The following is a 16,642-nucleotide window of genomic DNA, read 5'->3' as shown; positions in this document are numbered from 1 at the left end:
AAAATATTTGGATATCATATATATGATAAGGGACTTCTATCCAGAATATATAAAAACTCTTACCACTCAATAATACAAAAACAGATAATCTAATTAAAGACTAGGTCAAGGCATCCCAGTAGCAATGAGCACACCTGGTACCCCAATTTGGTTTCTAAGTACTATTCTTCCATAAAAGGAAGCAGGACTCCTGGGGACAATGGCTCATTTTAGGACTGGGGAAGGAAATACACAAGATGACCCTCGTGCGTCTTGTAGTACCAGCAAATAAGGAAGTACTAAAAACGTGCGCACATGTAACACATTGTGTCAAAGAGGCACAGGAATCAGCGGAAAGAGCTCCCAATGGCAAAGTTGGGACAATTTGAGCAACAAAATAAATAAAGTATTATTGGATTATAACCCAACGTATAAAGTAAATATTCCTAAGTCCATACTAATATAAATAAATTATTGAATAGATTAATAAATGAGGAAAGGACAACTCGTGTGTGCAGAAGCATTCTGAATAGATTGTATAGCTACCTCTCAAGATAGGGGAGCCTAGCATCCCACTTCTTAGCACATAGTGACTTCCTTTCAAAGAGTACGTATGGAATGGAGGAGAATAACTTGATAGTGCAAAAATCTGACAAATAGTATTTCATCCAGGTGGTCAGGCACAGCATCACCATGCATAAATCATGTTGATGGCTGTACCCTTGATATGAGGGGGTGAGAATGGCCCTTTACCTCTGATCTTCTCCCAAACCCATTACACCCATATAATAAAGAGAAAGAAACATCAGACAGATTCTTACATAAGAAGATGCTGCAAAGACCTGACCAGTACTCCTCAAACTGTCAAGGTTAGGGAGTTCCCCAGTAGCCTAGAGGTTAAGGATTCAGTGTTGTCACTGCTGTGGCTCAGTTTCCATCCCTAGCTAGGGACATTGTGCATGCCGCAGGTGCAGCCAGAAAAAAGAAAGGAAAATCTGAGAAACTATTATAGTCAAGAGGAACATAACAAGACATGATAACTACCTATAATGTAGTATCCAGACTGGGTTCTGAAGCAGAAAAAGGACATTAGATTAAAAACTAAGGAAATGTAAATATGGACTTTAGTTAATAATGATGTTTTATCAGACGAGTTTGAGCACACTCCCTGTGGTATGGCCATAGACAATAATCTTGTATCAATATTGGTTCATCAGTTGTGATAACTATATAATACTAACGTAAGAGGTTAATGATAGAACCTTGGTGTAAGTTATATGGGAAAAGTCTGTTCTATCTTCTCAATTGTTCTATACATCTAAAACTATTGGGAAAAAATAAAATCTACTAATAAAAAAAAATAGGCAAAGGATTTAGGAGATATGCCTAAAAAGATGCTCAGCATTACTTGTTACTAGGGAAGTGCAAATCAAAATCACAGTGAGATTCTACCTTACACCCCCTAGAACTGCCATGATCACAAAGACAGACAGGGAGTTCCCATCGTGGTGCAGCAGAAACGAATCCACTGCTATGGAAAACAATTCACCAGTTCCTCAGAAAGTTAAACATAGAGTTACCATATGACCCAGCAGTCCCACTCCTAGGTGTATACCCCAGATAAGTGAAGACATACCTGTCCACAGAAATTTGTCCACACATGTTCACAGCAGCATTTCTGGTAATAGCCAAAAAGTGGAGACAATCTAGATAACCATCAACTGATAAATAAAATATAATCAGTCCATACATACAGTGGATATTATTTAGCTATGAAAACGAAAGTACTGATATATGATGCAACATGGATGAACCTTGAAGCCTTTTTTTAATGAAAGAAGCCCGTCACAAAAGACCATGTGTGGTTTAACTCATTCATATGAAATGCCCCAAATAGCCAAAGTTAGAGAGAAAGGAGAAGAGGTTACTTAGAGTGGGTTGATTGGAAGGGCATGGGGGGCTTTGGTTAAAGGTTTCCCTTTGTGGTGATGAAAATGTTCTAAAATAGATTGTGCTGATGGTTGCACAACCTTGTGACGACACTAAAAGACATTTCATGGTGCACTTTGTGTGATTTGTATGGCATGTGAAATACATCTCAATACAGCTATTTTTTTAAAAAAGTTAATCTATGTCCATTGTACCTCAATTAAAAAAAAAAAAGATTGAGTTGTAAAGCTTTAAAAGTCCTGAATGTTTTGTCATAGGAAATGAATAGCCCAAGTTTTACAATCACATTCATGGGGAACTTGGTAAAGGAACTGACTCTTTGTGAGTTTCCCTAACGCATCTGGAGAGAAAAGAGATCAGGGGGGATTTTTGGAGGAGGTGATAATTAGTATTAACCTTCAATAGAATTATCCAGAGTGGGGAGAGAGCCCTTTGGAAGAGGAAGGGCAGCTCAGGGGGACAGGAGCAGATCAGGAAGGGAGTGGCAGACTGTGAGACCTGAGGGAAAATCAAAACCAGCTTCGGCTTGACCCCGCCTTGTCCGAGGCCTTCTCTCTAAACGTGCTTTCCTCTCCCACCAGCTCCCTGATTCCCTTGCCCTGGTTTTGTTTTGTCTTCAGCACATATCACCGTCTGACCTGTCTTATATTTACTTGTTGACTTGCTCCTTGTCTGTCTACCGGAAGTAGAATGTGAGCTCCCGAAAGCTGGGACTCTGGTTCCCTCCTGTAGCCTCAGGGCTTAGAACAGTACCTGGCCTGCAGGAGGCGTGCCCGTAACTGTTTGTGGCGCTTGGACTTGATCCTCTTGGTGAACTAAAGCGCTTTAAGCAGAGGGTGAGATGGTCAGATTTGGATTCTAAGCAGATTATTTCAGGAGCTCTGTAGGCAATGGACCATGCAATGAAACTGGAGACTTTGCAGACCGGTTGGAAGGTGACGGTCAAGAGAGAGATGTGCAGGGCCTGAACTAGGTCAGTGCTGGTGGGGAGGTGGGGGCAGACCTAAGAAGTGTGAATGAACAAAAATGTGTGTGTGTGGGGGGGGTTAAAGAGTGATTGAATGGTGCGGATAAAAGAAGAGAGTCAGGGATGCCCCTCCCCTCTCTGCCCTGGGTGTCTCACTGGATCTCATTACCAACAAACAGGATACGCCTCCTGGGGGAGGGAGGAGTAGGCTTGGTGGAGGGAGGATCCGCAGTGGAGGTGACAAGTGTACGGTGCCTGTGAGACTCCAAGTGGAGATGGCTCAGAAGCACCTGGAGGTGTAGGCTAGAAGCTCAGAGAAGGGGGGGTTGGGGGGCGGAGGGGCTGGATCCAACAGTTTGGGGAATCCTCAGTTTAGGGGCGTTGTTTCAAACTGCTTCACACGATTGTTTCTAACTGGAGGACCATCTCCAGAGCAACCCCAGCGTGTAAAGGCATGAGAGGGAAGAGGAACCTTTGAAGGGGATAAGGAAGGGAAGGCCCGGCAGCACAGGAGCCGGAAAAGGACAGGGCTGCCTGCCCTGAAATGGTGCTTTGCCCACAAATTGGCAAGGCATCTTTCTTAGTAAATGAAAGCATCTTCTCATTTTAATTTCTCCAACACCCCCCCTCCCCCTTTGAGGTAAACTGTTCAGGTGCTTTCCTCAAGGTAGCAAAGGCAGCCTGGAAATGAAGTGTATCCGTTCAGACCCTGGCTGTATCCTTGATCTTAGCCTTTCTCCAAGGCCAAGAATGACCTCTGGCATAGCTGAGAATATTGAATTCCTTTCAAGGGAACTGCTTCAGTGGACTTAATTCCTACAAACCCACCGTACCAGGAAGGATACTTTGGTTTTCTGCAGGGAAGGTTATGGGTTTTTTTATTTGGAGTGACCAGGGCGCGGGTTAATAGACAGGGATCAGCAATGACATGCTGCCATCTACTGGAGACACCCACAGACATCCAGACGGACCTGCGGTCTCTAAAATCCCTGTCTCTCTGAGTCAGAGGTGGGGGCTGTCTAGGCTATAGGCAGGCTTCAGAGGTGACTTGGCTGCAAATAGGAAATTCCCTCGCTTATCAGAAAAAATTGTCTTTGACTACCTTGCTTAAAGAGCAACTTCCTGGTTCTGAAGATATATTTTTTTATATCATTTTCACATTTGTCCCTAACTTTTATTCTGCCTTTGGAGTCCCCTATCCTTTTTCCAACCTCTACCCCTAATACCCCTGATTTTTTGACTCAAGATTGTTAATCGTGAGGCGTTGTGATTCATTTTATAGGAGAGATTAGTTTGCTACTAAAATTCTTTCACTGATGACACGAAAAGTTTTGTTAGCTCCCTTGAATGTAATGGCGATGCAGAGCTAGCCCAGACTTGCTAGCCGGGTCCCCAAGGAAATTGGGAAACACGAGGGGTTAAATAGCTTTTGTTGCCTGGAGGAAGGGACTACCAAGATTGAATCACAAAACACAAATTTGTATGGCTTGATCTCTGAAAAAATTTTCATAAAAATCTTTTTAAGCAGATTTAAATAGCATTCTGTCTCCCTAATCAAACCTTGACGGGACTTTCTGAGCATACCTGTTTCTCACCATACCACTTTCTACCCATCTCCTTTTTCTGTGTTTATTGCACTTACGGTAGGTTTCATGCACTCTGACAATTAATTGATAATTAATTGCTTAATTAGGCTCTTTGAAGGCAGGTGAGTAAGCCGTCCGATCTTCATATCCCCCGAGAGCACCGGGGAACTGCGAGTACTCGGAAGGGTCTCATCATACCCGGCAGTACTGGGGTTTGATTCCTCATAAACCTATCTCATGTGTGAGGCTTTGATTAACTAAGGTTTCTTTTGATTATGCTCAATTAATGTCACCGTGCCTTGTATATATGTAAAATATCAATGTATAATTTAGGATTCCCCAAGATCATTGGCAGCCAGCGGTCATCTTCTTCCCTTTGTAGCGCCACTGCAACATTGGAATGGTTCAGAGATTAGCAGAGATGACAGGTGTTATTATTCCAATAAAGATCCCAAGGAACAGAAATCAGAAGTGACTCGTCCAAAATCTCTCATCAAATTGTGCTATGTATAGACCCCCACTACCTCTGAAGTCGCCTTAGTTTGGAAATTAAATGAATTCCCCCAGGGAGGCCCATTTTTCTGCTGGGAAAATAGTGTGTTGTTCTAGAAAAAGACCTTACGCTTGTTCGGTGACTAAAGCCCAAGAATGGTCATTTACTGGCTCTGTTAGAATTCTTACCAAAAAAGTGGAGGCTGGAAGCTGACCTTTCTTGTTGTCTAAATAAAGATAGAGTGTTTAATTTTGACGCTTAGGAGGAGGAAGTAGGTACAACGGCTGTAGTGGTAAAAGTAGAGCTACCCTCCCTTACAGACCATTTCAAGGCCAGACGTCCTGCCTCACCACCCCCCGCCGACCCCCGCTTTTTTTTTTTTGTCTTTCTAGGGCCGCTCCTGCAGCACGTGGAGGTTCCCAGGCTAGGGGTCGAATTGGAGCTGTAACCTCTGGCCTACACCACAGCCACAGCACGGCCAGATCCAAGCCTTGTCTGTGACCTACACCACAGCTCATGGCAACGCTGTATCCTTAACCACTGAGCGAGGCCAGGGATGGAACCTGTGTCCTCACGGATACTCATCGGATTCGTTTCTACAGAGCCATGAAGGGATCTCTACCCCCTTTCTTTTCATCTGATTCAGAAAGCCTTTCTGTTCCCAGCTTCTGCTTGGCTTAACACCCTTTGCCAGTCTAGGGGTAAGACCACAGCGCAGAAGGACGTCGGGGCCGCAGTGAACTCAGTGGTCGGCACCCAGCCAGTCCCTAGGGCTAAACCCAAGTTGAGAGGGGACTCTCACCTTGCCCTAACAGTCAGCCCCAGATCGATTTCTCTCTGTATAATTCCCTCCGCCTTTTCTCTTCTCTGAAATTAATACATTGTGTTCATATGGGTGCAGATTACCCATCATTTATATTTTATTGTTCTATGTTTTATTAACATGTTCTTCCTCCCCACTTTATTTTAAACTCTTGTGACTGGTTACCATGATTATATTTTGGTAGTTTTGGTTTCTAGACTTTGTTTTCTTGTACTCTCTGTAATAATCAGCAATCTAAAGTATTCAAGAATGGGAGTTCCCATTGTGGCGCAGCAGAAATGAATCTGACTAGTATCTATGAGGACGGGAGTGCGATCCCTGGCCTCGCTCATGCGTCTCGGATCTGGCATTGCCGTGAGCTGTGGTGTAGGTCGTAGACCCGGCTTGGATCCCAAGTTGCTGTGACTGTGGTGTAGGCTGGCAGCCGTAGCTCCAATTCGACCCCTAGGCTGGGAACTTCCACATGCAGCAGACGGGGCGCTAAAAAACAGAAACAACAGCAACAAAAAGGTATTCATGAATGTAATTTAAGTTTCAGGTCATGTTTGATAAATATGAACTTCCACGAATTTCCATGCACGTTTCCGAGAACCTCCTTAGCTCTGTGCCTGGACTTATAGATCTTTGACTGCAAACTGCATTCATTACAACAATAAAAACTTTTAGAATTCAAGCAACTTTAGTGTAAATCACCTAGAGGCCTAAATTATGTGCTTTCTCCCAGTGATGATGATGCTTTGTTACCATTTTAATAAAAGAGTAATTATTCTTACTGTTATGTCATGGACCCCAATATACGACATTAACAGTAGGAAATGCTTTACCTACCTTGGTTCACTCAATCCTCCCTGATTCAGTATGTAGTTATATTACCCCATTTTTTAGTTTAAAAAACTAAAGCTTGAAGAGGCTAAGTAAATTCTCAGTTTACATAATAATAGGAGTTAAATTTTGGTCAGTTCAATCCCAGAATGTGAACTTCTTAACCACTTGAATCTGGGCTGTCATTTGGTAAATATTAGGTCTCTGTTTTGATTCGCTTAATTAGAATATGGTTTCGGAGTTCCCCTTGTGGTTCATTGGGTTAAGAACCCCAGTAGTACCCATGAGGATGTGGGTTCCATCCCTGGCCTCGCTCAGTGGATTAAGGATCTGGCGTTGCTGAAAGCTGCAGCATAGGTCACAGATGCAGCTTGGATTTGGCGTGGCTGTGGCTGTGGCGTAGGCTGGCAGCTACAGCTCCAATTCAACCCCTGGCCTGGGAACCTCCATATGCCATGGGTGCAGCCCTAAAAACACAAAATATATATACACATACATATATATATGTACAGAAAGAGAGACATATATGTCTCTCTCTATATATATACATGGTTTATTTCAATTAGGCTCTTCTCTCAAACATTTTATTTTCCTTTATTTTTTTCTGTTGTGTGTCTCCATCAAGTTCTGGTCACAGCAGTTGTAATTAGCTTTAATTAACAGTGTCACTGGAGACTCTGCAAACCCTCTTAGGCTGGAATGTGTTGGGGCTGGTTCTGCTCACCATCAGGTATTATGCCACCTGTTGGTCTTCTGCCCACTTTCCACACAACTGTCCTGGAGCAGTAGCACTGGACACCCAAGACCACGCTCCTGGAACTAGACTGCACATTAGAACCAGCACGTGATTCACATCACTGGTAAACTGTCCTTAATCCCAACTGTCTATGCCTTCACTCTTTTTTTTTTTTTTTTTTTTCTGAATGCTTGTACCCGTAGCATATGGATGTTCCCAGGCCAGGGATTGAATCCAGCTGCATCTGCAAACTACGCCGCAGTTGGGGCCATGCTGGTTCCTTTAACTCACTGCGCCAGACCGGGAATTGAACCCACACCTCTGCAGTGACCCAAGCTGCTGCAGTCAGATTCTGTGCCACAGCAGAAATACCTGACCATTAACCAAATGATTCTCAAAAGCTAGAGGGTATTAGAATTTCCTGGGGAACTTGTTTTGGGTGGCATTCTCTGATTCCATCCGTAAAAACTCTGACTTAAAAAGTTGAGGGGAAGGGCCAGGCACATGCAGTTTATTTAACAAGTGCCCAGGGGATCCAGTCCAGGTAGCTCTCGGACACGCTTGAAGAAATACTGACCCAACTGCACGTTCTTTGGGACTCTACAGTACCCAGGCCATTTTTTTTTTCTCAGCCTTTTATTCTCCTTTAGTCCCCTTTACTCTTTTTTTTTTTTTTTCTCCTGCTGCAGACAGAGAAAGTAAAAATGACCTGAAGGCACTTTCTGGATTAAGTTAAATCATCCTTTAAAACTCCTTACTTATCATTATTATATTCAGCAGAGTCAAGTTGTGTTCTTGGAAGTATGGGGGTGAACTAAAATGTTAGGTCATTTGTCTGGTAAACAAGTCGAACCCCTGATTTTTGCGTCAACTTGGGCAGGTCACTTGAGCTCTCTTGGCTGAAGTTTCCTTATCTATGAAATGAGGGTTTGACTTGAAGATCAACTCTAGGGTCTCTTGTAGATAAGACTTGCCCTGATTTCCATGATGTAGAGCCAGAGATGGAGTTGGGGGATCTAGAGCTCCAGCTCCACCACTGCTCTCAAAAGAGTGATCACAGTAAAGGCTTTTAAAGAGAGAGAACTTCAGTCAAATTCCATAAGGACCCTGTAAAGGCTTCGGAGATACACAGTACATAACAGGCACTTTAGGATTGGTTGACTGCATGGACAAACTAATGCGTGTGGATAAGAATGAATGAATGAATGAATGAGGCAATGTAGGCCTGTTTCTTTTCACAGCCAAGATCATGATTGTAGCATTTGCTCTCACATGTGCTGGACACTTAGAGAAGCTGGCTCCTACTTTTTTGCATGACCTATAAAGGTCTCATAAGGCTCTGAACAGTAATTCAAAAAATAAACATGTAGGTACTCAGAAATATAAATGTCACATCTGCTGTAGCTCTTCATTGCCTTTGCCGGGCTGTGGTTTCCCAATTGATGGAAAGGTTTTATTCAGATCAGCCATTTCACTTTTTCCTGAAGGCACCCTTAATCTTTGTGTTCTAACCTTTAAGGATACAGGCTTCGGTTGCTGCCGTAATGATTTCCATTGCTTGGCATCTGAATGTTTAAATTTCTCCAAAGAATCGCACACCTTCTGTTTTTCTCAATTGGAAATGGAGTCAAATAGGGAAGGAAAAAAAAAAAAAAAGTGGGGGTAGGAGAGGCCAGCTCTTGATTGACACCTCTCTCTGGATACCTGGGTCACGGGAAGGAGTCCATCAATGGTCCCAACTCTGCAGCTGGCATGAATACTGGCATCTCATGCTCTTTCAGCAATCTGGTTCACAAAGATGCTGATTAAACAGTTCAGGGGCCTGGGGACAAAGGATGGAGGGTGAGGTGTGGGGGACTTTCTTTCTTGTGTGTGTGGCTAGAGCAGGTTATTGACAACGTTAAAGGCTTCGTGATATATTCGACCAGAAATTAATTACAGCCCAGTTCCCCATTTCTCCCTTAGGTGACAGTCTTCTGTTGATGTGTGCCGCTGTGAAAGTAATAATAGGTTTCAAATGTTTGTGAAAAACATAAAGTAATTACTTGCTGTGGTAAATCAGTCATTTGGAGTCTCAGCTTCTCTCCTCCACATCACGTATGTGGTCGGTGGGTCTGTTTCAGCTGTTAACTCTATAGACCATAGGAGAATTTTCAGTTTTCAGAAATTTTGCTTTTTTCTCCCCTTTTTTAGTTTCCTAGTTCTCCAGGGATGAAAGTACTGAAATGATAATGACACATAACTAACATTTGAACAAGGGAGGCATATGTCTGCCAGGAAGCTGATTGCCTTCTTAGATGTGTAGCCATTGGCTATCAGCTATTTGCCAGTTCCTCAAATGAGCTTTAAATATTTACTTTTTGTTGTGCAGAGGGAAAGAACGTGCTCTCAGGCATTTTGAGGCTCCTTACCGATGGCATGTGTTTAAATTATGGGCCCTGAAGCCAAAGCGCTCTAATAGCTCTTTTGCCTTTTTTAAATTAAAAAAAAAAAAAAAAAAGTTTTCCAGTAAAACCTGCAGCTCCCTTTCCTGAGGTCTCTTTCTTCTGATAGGACCTGTGCAGATCTGCGTGGATCATACCCAGCCCTGTGTTAGCTCACCTGTAGAATGAGAGAGAAGTTTCCTTGGGGCCCCTGTCTTAAAAGGGGTCCTCACCCACACAGGTACCGGAGGGAGGACTCTGTACGGGCCAGTGTGACTCCCCATCGCAGAGAGGTATCCTGCTGTTGGCACTGAGGCTGGCTCACTCCTAAAAATGTTAACTATACATTATACATGTCCACAGTTCTTTTTAACTCAAATAATGAATATTAATAGTAAGTTTTTCTATTCTGTCTAATCTGTCTTGTCCATTCCTGATCCGTGAGCCATTATACATCTTAACTTCAAAGGTTTGCTTACCCTCCCATATCAGGCTATCCCTTTCTTAGAACGTGAGTTTGTTTTTCCCTTTTCTGCATCGGTCTCTATCTTTGCAGTACTGGTCATGTTTAGAACCAGATAGAAAAGCAGTAAGAATTGGTTATTAAGCATTCTTGTGTATGAAAAATCAGCTAATGGGGACGTCGGTGTTTTCTCATCGCAGTGATAATTGGGGCTTGTGACGTTTGCCCCTGAGAATGGAAGACCCTGTCCTTCATTAAAGAATACTGCGGCATTTAGCATAGTTTTAGTATTACTGTGCTAAAGTAAATATATTGTAATGAGTTTTGCTTTTTCAAAATTAATGACTTGAAGTTCTCTTGTGGCACTGCGCGTTAAGGGTCCAGCATTGTCACTGCTGTGGCTCAGGTTGCTGCTGTGGCTCAGCTTCGATCCCTGGCCTGGGAACTTCCACACGTCGTGGATGCAGCCAGAAAAAAGGAAAGAAAACAATTGATGATTCAACATGGCATCTCAGTATAGACCAGAATATTTGATTAACTATACCCTTTGTTTTCTTTTCATCATGAAGTTTTCATTCCTCTATAAGTCTTGTCATCACACTTCATTTTTCCACATATAAGTAAAACGAGGTAGTAACAACCAATTGCTTAAAATAAGTATTTTTTATGATTTTACTCTTATTATTACTAAGCACCCTACTTAGGTGATTTACACACGTTATCTCATTTAATCCTTGTAATAACCTGGTGTGCTTCGCTATTAGCATTTACATTTTACAGATGGGAAAATCGAGTCTCTGAAAGATTAAATAACCCGAGGTCTATTCAACTAGTAAATGACAGAATCATGATTCAAAGCCAGGTCTGTCTGCACTTTAGCTGTTGTGCTGTACAGCTCATGCCAATGTTATGCATTAGTATTTCAAGAAGATAGACCACAGCCTCCATGATTTTACAGAGCCTATTAAAATGATGATGATGGTGGGTTCCTTGCTGAAACGGCTTAAAGGAGGGGTGACAATTTTTTATCTTTCCTGAGGGAAAATGAAAGGAGAGATTGTTTTGTTGGCCTGTGGGAATAAACAAAAGAAGACCAAAAAGGTCATGGGAATGGATTTTAGCACAGCACCTAAGCCCTGTCTAGGAATGATCACATTCCCTGTTGGGCGCAACCGGGCCAGAAGGGGAGACAGGTCCACCAAGAGACCTGGTCCAGCAGCAGCATTAGGGGGTGTCTGAGTTGGGGAGGAAGGTAGACCGGACAGCACAGGGGGAGAGCGGTTACTGCCAAATGCAAACCTCAGTTCCCAAAGTGTCAAGTATCAGTAAGACACCGGCATGTGGTGATGATACCATGACGGATGAAATTGTCTTCAAAGAGCTTTTAAGAAGCCATGTTTTTTTCCAAAAGATTTTAACATATTCAGAAAGGAGAGGGGGAGAAAGAAGCCATGCGTTTTCATTCTTTCCAGAGAAACTAGTCATTTTAGAAAAGAAAATACACCTGTGATCATGGTTGACATTTGTCATTTTTTGACCACCTAGCTACTAGATCTCATGCTTTGTTCGGTGAATTCCCCACAATATGGCCTTTGAGGGAGGCAGAGCCCACCTTCCATTATAAAAACACACAATCCAGGCTTGCTTACTCCACCGGAACCCACCTGCAGCTGGGCAGTCAGATGCACCTACTCTGAGCTCTGATCAGAGAGCTCGGGGCTCCGAGTGCGGGGATGATGGAGAGTCTTGTGACGTGGCAGCAACAGGAGTAGTAACTTCCAGTCACCTGGGGTAGCAGCAGTGGCCATGGCTGTGGCACGGTCAGCATCCAGTTCTGCTGGCAGCAGAGCAAGATGTGGTATTCTGTGTTCAGCGTTGGTATCTTCATGCCACTGTCCTTGAAGAGTGATTCTGAAGTGACTTTGGCCATGATCCCCACTGAGACAGGGAGGAAGAGATCAGTCCAACCTGGACCTCATGGAACAGGTTCCAGAGAAAAGGAAAGGTTCTGTTACCAGAAGAAATAGATGGATGCTGGATGAACAAAAAGAGATAACCACTACATCCAATAGCAGTTGGTGAATGAGTGAAATTTAATGTGAGTAGCACAGCCAATAAGTGAGTTTATCATGTGCCAAAGAAGATAGATGATTAAAAAAATTATTTTATGAAAAGGCATTTTAAACAAAAGTTAGAGGTGTTTCTGGGACACTAGTCAGAGTGGATTGGAATAATTAGAGGAAAATGTAGAAGCAGTTTTTTTACCTGTACTTTGAAAGTGGTAAGATATAGAAAACCATGGGAGGATATCATAGAGAGTGGAAAGGTTGCTTTCTCAAGAACCAAAAGGTATTAAAAAGAAGGTTACAAAGTATAATTGGGGGATGCTACTGCTCTCCTTAAACTGTACCTTTAAGAAAATGAGAGTTTGGTTACTGAAGGGTGTCATACTATACAGTTTCAGATTTCCTGGTTCTAAGGAAGATTTTTTTTTTTTTAACCTTGAGTGTAACATGTGGGTGTTTTAAGTATTTCGGGGGCTCATACAAAAATAAAACTTCCCAGGTCATTGCTATCAAAGGAAAAGAAAATCTTGTCAAATATATATTCATTTGTTGTCCTCTGTCACTTTGATCAACAATAGATGCTGAAATTATCAGATGTAATAGTAATCTGCATTGCTGCATTTATAGTCCTCCTATGAAGCTGAAAGTTTCCATGAATATGAATTCATTTACTCCCTGTCTCCTGTGCAGAGGAGGGAAAGAAAAGGAGCCCAGCTCTCGCTCTTCCTCTCTGTCTCAAAGACAGTGAAAGATAACTGAGAGTATGAGGAGAGAGTATCAAAAAATGAACCGTCTACACTGACTGCAGTTTTCAAGTGATTGGTGAAAAGAGAAAGCCAGAGAGGGTAGAGAGGGGTTTAGAATGTGGTAAGAAGGGGAGGAGGAGAGATAAATTAGTAGTTTGTGCCTAACAGGTACACACTACTATATATAGAATAGGTAAACAACAAAGCCCTACTGTGTATATAGCACGGGGAACTATACTCAGTATCTTGTAATAACCTATAATGGAAAAACATCTGAAGATAGATAGATGTACAACTGAATTACTTTGCAGTACCCTTGAAACTAACACAGTATTGTAAATTATATCAATAAAAACAGAAAGAAAACAAAATAGAATTTGGTAAAAAGAGTTCTGATGAGCTCTCAGACCTCTTAGATCATATGGTCTTTCCAAAAGCCTAGAAAGGCTTTGCTAGATAGAATTTTGAGGTGGTATGATCTGGCCCCTTCCTTTAAGAGGCAGGAGATTGGCACAGCAAGATGGAGCAACTGGTCAGTGACAGGTCCCGACAGGACTAGAGCCCTGATTGCATGACTCCCCATTCAAGGCTCCCTCCTGGAGAGCTTGATGCCTCCTGCAGGCTGATATCAAAAGGGCTCACAAGTGCACCATCACATCAGAAGCGCTGATGCCCTAGGGCTGTGACAGACAACCTGGGGAGAAGGGGCCTCATCCTGTGGTTTGAAGCCGCCCCCTCCCATTTTCTGATACAACCCTCAGGATGTCTTGTTAACCCCACTCCCCTTAATGTTTGCCTTCTCTAAGACTAACCAGAATAACACTGCTGCTGGACATGTCTTTACAAAGAGAAATGACTATGTGGTAACAGTTGTGACTTTTCTTCACTATCGACACACACTCGTGTTCCTTGTGATTAAATAAGCTCAGAAAGAGTATTCATTTGATTAGCTTTTATTATCGATATTGCCATGTTCTCCCTGAGCTAGAAATATCTGCTCTGCCGTAGTTCCCGCCGTGGCTCAGTGGTTAACGAATCCGACTAGGAACCATGAGGTTGCGGGTTCGGTCCCTGCCCTTGCTCAGTGGGTTAACGATCCGGCGTTGCCGTGAGCTGTGGTGTAGGTTGCAGATGCGGCTCGGATCCTGCGTTGCTGTGGCTCTGGCATAGGCCGGTGGCTACAGCTCTGACTAGACCCCTAGCCTGGGAACTTCCATGTGCCGCGGAAGCAGCCCAAAGAAATAGCAAAAAGACAAAAAAAAAAAAAAAAATCTGCTCTGCCCACATCAATTTGAACCTTTTTTGCTTCAGTCAATTAAAGCAGAAATGATAACAGTTGTGACTTTTCTTCACTATCGACACACACTCGTGTTCCTTGATATTAAATAGTCTCATTATCCAAAATACATTGCTGGATGTCTCCCTCGTTTATTGTACATTAAGCCTCTGCCTCACTTTAGCACCTGGGTGGTCCTTTTAAAACAGCCTGTTCGCAAGCTCACACATGTCTCTGGAACCATCTACCATGGGGAGCTTCTTACCAGTGATATCCTTAATGACCAGAGCCAGGTAAAAGCACCAAAGCATGTTATGTAAACTGTTTCAATGTCTGTATCATTTCCTAAGGAAATCAGTTGCTCGAGGTGGTTATGACAAATTGTCAAGGGGCTATGTGTCCATATATCAAGTAGTTATTGAACATTTGTGAGCTAACCATTCCTGGAGGATTGATTGACTGATTGATTGACTGTCTTTTTCGGGCCACACCCAAGGCATATATATATATGGAGGTTCCAAGACTAGGGATCAAATTGGAGTTACAGCTGCTAGCCTACACCACAGCTCATGGCAACACTGGATCCTTAACCCAACGGGTGAAGCCAGGGATCAAACCCGCATCCTCATGGGTACTAGTCAGATTCGTTAACCACTGAGCCATGATGGGAACTCCTGTTCCTGGAGTTTTAAAAATGTAGATACAGTTCCCACTTACACACTATGTTGCAGGGTGGGCTCATTAATGGGAGCAATACAGTAGGATAAGAATTGAGAGAGGTGGCTGAGATGAGAGAGGATGTTAAAACCTCCTAGGATTCACTCCTAAGTACATACCCAAGAGAAGTGCAAACATAAGTTTACACAGAAACTTGTACACAAATGTTTATAGCGGCATTATTCATAATATCCGAAAGGTGGAAACAACCCTTATGCCCATCATTAGATGAGTGGATAAACACATGTGGTATATCTGTACAATGGATTATTATTTGGCCATAAAAGATTAAAGTATTGATACATGCGACAACATGGATGAACCTTGAAAGCATCATGCTAAGTGAAAAAACCAGTTCAAAAGATCACGCACTAGAGTTCCTGTTGTGGGTTAGCAGGTTAAGGACCTGATATTGTCTCTGAGGATACAGGTTCACAAGTTTGATCTCTGGACTCACTTAGTGGGTTGGTCCTGAGCTGGTATTGTCCTGAGCTGTGGCGTGAGTCGCAGACTCGGCTTGGATCCACTGTTACCGTGGCTGTGACATAGGCTGGCAGCTCCAGCTCCAATTCAACCCCTAGCCCAGGAACTTCCATAGCCACAGTTATGGCTGTAAAAAAAAAAAGAAAAAAAAAAAAGATCATTTACTATATGATTGCATTCATATGAAAGTCCGGAATAGGGAAGTCTATAAATTCAGGATATTAGCGATTGCCTAGGGCTGGGTGGGGAGCTGAGGGGCAGGAGAGTGACAGCTAAGGTACAGGGCTTCTTTGTGAGGTGATGAGAATGTTGTAAATTTGCAGTGATGGCCACGCATGTCGATAAAGATGGTAGAAGCCATTGAAGAATACACTTTAAATGGGTGAATTATGTAGTGTGTGAATTATATCTCAATAAATCTGTTTTCAAAAAACCTAATAAGAACAAAAATTGAGAGTTGTGGTATGGAATGTCAGGGACCCCCCCCATCTCTCTCTCTCTCCTACCCCCTCCCCCGGCCTCTCCCTCCCCTCCCTCCCTTGACTCTCTGTCTTTCTCTCTCTCTCTCTCTGAAGAAAGACACAAAGTTTGTATCACTGCCTCTAGTAGCAAGGGAATGCTTTTATTCGTCCTAGTGATTTTTAAAAATTGTTATTAAGAGTTGATTATGGATCTAATTAAGACTAAAGAACTTCCAGGCAGAGGAAGAATAGACTACACTGGGAAGGAAGAAACAGGTATTGCTGATTCCAAATCCGACACACACTTCATCCCAACTGGAAGAAGACATTCTTATTATAGCAAATGAGCCCGGCTGCAAGAAGCTACATGAAATAAGAACTCCAAAGTTAAAATAGATACATCTAATGAAGAGAAAGACACTTCTGTGCAAATGAATCTGAGACTCCATTCTAGATCCACTGAGTTAAGCACAGCTACAGAAATGTAAGGGGATTCTTTTTTGCATTTGCGATTGAAGGTTTGTCTTTCCTAAGCTTTGTTTCTCACCGAATCTCTCAGTTCAGGTTGTTTTAACAAACAGTGAGTTTAGTTACAAAGTCATGATTTAAAATGCTCAATGTCTGATCTCCCTGGTGACCCAGAGCAGCTGG

General features: G+C 42.8%; 1 protein-coding gene across 1 annotated transcript in view; it reads left to right on the top strand.

Moving 5' to 3' along the window:
• Window positions 1-16,642, top strand: part of EXOC4 (exocyst complex component 4) — an 801,583-nt gene that overhangs the window by 746,143 nt on the left and 38,798 nt on the right. The gene's annotated exons all lie outside the window — the stretch shown is intronic.

The sequence above is a fragment of the Sus scrofa genome, chromosome 18, assembly GCF_000003025.6.
Source record: "Sus scrofa isolate TJ Tabasco breed Duroc chromosome 18, Sscrofa11.1, whole genome shotgun sequence".
NCBI classification, from domain to species: Eukaryota; Metazoa; Chordata; class Mammalia; order Artiodactyla; family Suidae; genus Sus; species Sus scrofa.
This window is presented reverse-complemented; position numbering and strand designations above follow the sequence as displayed.